This window comes from Centroberyx affinis, unplaced genomic scaffold (assembly GCF_046629955.1).
Source record: "Centroberyx affinis isolate AG114_WGS23_722 - 3 ecotype Tasmania unplaced genomic scaffold, CSIRO-AGI_Caff_v1 ptg000079l_1, whole genome shotgun sequence".
Lineage (NCBI taxonomy): Eukaryota > Metazoa > Chordata > Actinopteri > Beryciformes > Berycidae > Centroberyx > Centroberyx affinis.
Genome location: NW_027278788.1, coordinates 13,408 through 17,511, shown reverse-complemented (window position 1 = coordinate 17,511; position 4,104 = coordinate 13,408). Strand labels below are relative to the sequence as shown.

General features: G+C 49.1%; 1 pseudogene; it reads left to right on the top strand.

Moving 5' to 3' along the window:
* The first annotated feature begins 252 nt into the window (after positions 1 to 252).
* LOC139645978 (uncharacterized) lies at positions 253 to 2,043 on the top strand (annotated as a pseudogene).
* Positions 2,044 to 4,104: the final 2,061 nt, after the last annotated feature.

Genomic DNA, 4,104 nt, shown 5'->3' with positions numbered 1-4,104 from the left:
TATATATATATATAGTGTGTGTGTGTGCTTGCACACATGGTGTGTGTGATGCGTCTGTGCAGTAGTATTATGATAGTAGTACTTGTAGTTAGTGCATGTTGCATGCTGCTTCTGCTTGCTACTCTCTGCTTTCAGCTACTGCTAGCTCTCTTTGCAAGGGGTGAAAAGAGGAGCTGAGTGCGTAAGTCTCCTTCTGCCGGTACACAGCCTCTCCACTGCCAAGACTTCTGCAGTGCCTCTTCGTGGCCACACATGGCAACTGGGTACTTTGCGGTCCCAGGCTAAACTGTAGGGGATCTCGGAGCAGCAGTGGGCCCCAGAGACAAGGTGCACAGGCCCACCGGTGTGTGGACACAACCTGGTGGTGCTGGTCCTCCCCCCAGTGAACAGCATGACGATGGGACCCCAAACCCGAAAGGAAGAGTTCAGTAGGACTACAGCACACGGTCTAATGCACTCTTGCGTTGGCGGAGACCATTTACTATGGGAACCTTCAATGCCAACACAGTGAGAGAAGAAGTGAGTTTGGCGGAGCTTGCACACTGTGCCGAAGAAAGGGGAGTGGAGATCCTGGGAGTCCAGGAGCACAGGAGAGTACATGCTGATGATCCGATCGTGTATTGCAGAGTGGAGAGATGCTCGTTCATCACCTCATCTGCATGCTGAAACGAGGCCCAGGCTGCTACAGGTAGCATGGGGCTAATGCTGAGTTCTCGGGCGCGTAAGGCTCTCCGTAGGGTTCACCATCACACCGAGAGGATCCTTATCGCAGATTTCGATGGTAACCCAGTTACAACCATCATGGTTGTGTACTCACCTACCAACGTAGCACCAGTCGAGGAAGTAGAGAATTTCTATGAGGACCTTACAACAGCAGTCTGTGATGTCCCGGCTCACAACTTCCTAGCAATTCTGGGTGACTTAAATGCGAGGCTCGGACCAGAGGACGCACCCTTCACGTACCACGACACATCTAACCGCAATGGCGAATATCTTGCTGCCCTACTTATGGAACACAAGCTACTGGCTGCGAACACCCTGTTCCGGAAAAGAATGGGCAAAAGATGGACCTTCCAGGACCATGCTACCGGTATGTTATGTCAGCTGGACTACATATTGGTATGGAGGAACTCTATCCTGAACGCTGAACCTTACAGCACGTTTGACTCTGTGGGCTCTGATCATCGAGTGGCTTCCATGAGGGTGCGACTGAGCCTGAGTGTCCCCAACCCAAGCCCGAGGATCCGATATGACAGGAAGGCTTTCTCGACAAATCCTGACCTTCAAGCAAGATACACAGTAGAGGTGAGAAATCGCTTTCAGCCACTGGGTGCAGAGGAGGAGCCTAATGCAAAATACGGGTGGTTTGTCACTGCGAATGTGGAGGCGACTAGGATGTGTGTGCCGGTGATGGAGAAGATCAGAATCTCCCCAAGGGCCAAGCATCCGCAGGTCGTGGTGGCGCGTGAACGAGTGGAGGAGGCACGCCGAAGCTTCAATCACAAGCGGACTACGGAGAATCGTGAGGTATTGAATGAGGCCAAACAGCTTCTCTTCAATAGGTACAACAAGATCAAGGGGGAGGAGCTGATGGGGAGGGTGCGGAGAGTGGAGGCAGCTCAGGGTGAACAACAGTATGGGGAGTCATGGAGGGTCATAGATGAGATGTGTGGGCGCAAAAGGTCAAAGGACAGACAGGTTGCAGGCAGCAGCCCGGAGGAGAGGGTGACCTCCTGGTTCACCCACTTCCGGAATCTCCTAGGCACACACCTGACAGTGGATGGAGCTGAGGAAGAGATCCTTGCAGTCCTTACAAATCTCAATATTGATGATGGTCCCTTCACAGTCAGGGAGTTCACCAGAGTGAAATCCACTCTGAAGCAGAGGAAAAGTGCTGGGCCGGACGGTATTCCCCCAGACGTCTTTAAGAATTGCGATCTTGATCACATCATCCTGGAGATTTGCAACCTTGCTCTGATGAAAAACAACAAGCCTGATATGTGGTCTCTCGCTAACATCATCCCAGTGCCTAAATCAGTCTGACATGTATCATTGCAAAGATGTACAACCGCATGATACTAAACCGGATACGGTGTGCCATCTACCCCCATTTTGGAGAAAAACAAAATGGCTTTCGAGAGGAAAGAACCACCGTAGTCCAGATCTTGGCCTTAAGGAGGATCATCGAGGAGGTGAAAAAGAACAACCTGACAGTGGTGCTGTGTTTTATCGATTTCAAAAAGGCATTTGACTCAATACATAGAGGCGTGATGATGAAGATACTCAAGGCTTACGGTGTCCCTCCCAACCTACTCCAGGCCATAGGGACCATGTACATGGGTACAAGAGCCAAGGTGGTGACCCCAGACGGCAACAGCGAGGAGTTTGACATCCTGGCGGGGGTGTTGCAAGGGGACACTCTCGCTCCTTTCCTCTTCATTATAGTCCTGGACTATGCACTTAGGCAAGCCATCAGTGGACGGGAGCAGGAACTGCTGTAGTCCTAACGGACCTAGACTATGCGGATGACATCAGCCTGCTATCTGACCATGTGGAGCAGGCACAGGACCAGAGTGGAGACAGAGTGTGCCAAGGTTGGCCTCAGGCTAAATGCCAAGAAAACCGAGGTTATCACCTACAACATCCTCCCGGACCATCCACCTCTAACGACAACAGGAGGCATTGCTCTGAAATAAGTCAATGACTTAAAATACCTGGGCTCATGGGTCAACTCGTCAGAGCAAGACCTTTAAGTGAGGAAGGACGCTCGCATGGAAGGCTCTGAACGGCATGGCCAGTGTGTGGAACTCCAACCTCCCCCGACATATCAAGCTCAGCTTCTTATCTGTGACAGTAGAGTCCGTTCTCCTATATGGCTGTGAATGCTGGACCCTGCAGCCCACCCTGCAGAAGTCCCTGGATGGGTGCTACACCAGAATGCTGTGAGCAGTACTAAACATCGACCACAACGAGCATGTTACCAACAAGCATCTGTATGGGGGGTTAGTGAGGGTTGAGGTTGAGTGGTTGAGGTTGAGTGAGAAGATAGCATCCAGGAGAATGAGGCTAGCCGGTCACTGCCACAGACATCGGGAGCTACCAGCCAGCAAGCTGGTGCTATGGGAGCCAACACACGGGCATCGATCACGAGGGCGTCCCACACCAACGTACGTGGACGTACTAAAGAAAGATGCAGGGGCGGAAAGTACTGGCGAACTAGCCAAATGCATGGAGGATCGAGATAACTGGAAACGCCGCTGGAGGGCTCGTCCGAGGACGACCTAATTGATACTGTATATAAGAAGGTAGAAATATAAGAAGACGCAGGCTACACTGAGTGTCAATCATTATATTATATTGGGCCAGGACCTACACTGAGTCCAAAACACCAAAGCAACGACCAAAGTTATTGCTAAAATCAAGAAAAACAAGAATCTTGTGGATTATCTCTTTAAACCAGTGGTTCTCAACGTGGAGTTCGGGGACCACCAGGGGTCCTTGAGGGGGTTCCAGGGGGTCCCCAGCAAATTGATGAATTGTTAAACTTCAGCATTATTTCATTTACAAGAAGTTAACACAATTAGAGAATGTAGAAGAACGACAGCTCTGATCATAGTTTCACATAGTTTCATAGTTATCTCTCTGCCTGCAATACAGATAGTCATGGAATTCTGGCAAAATCACATCTAACGATAAAAATATTGTCAGATTTGTGTTCAAGAGACGAAATATCATCAGATGGGGGTCTGTGGCCCTAATGTGGACTAAATTAGCGGTCCTTGATATGAAAAAGGTTGAGAATCACTGCTTTAAACAATAACTAGTGGTATGCTCTATACCATTTATGAACTGGTTTCTATCAGTAGATTGATTGATTGATTGATTGATTGATTGAATTTTATTATAGTGTCATACACCATACTGGTGCCCAGCCCACATGGGCTTACAACACACTGTGAAACAAAGTGATCAAACAAAAGGTACACTGCTGAAAACAGAATGCATGTTGTCACACACAATGAAGTTCAGTATTGTAGTATCCAACATCTCATTCAGAATTCAAAATAAATAAGGATTCCTTCCTACCTTAGAGATATATTGGGC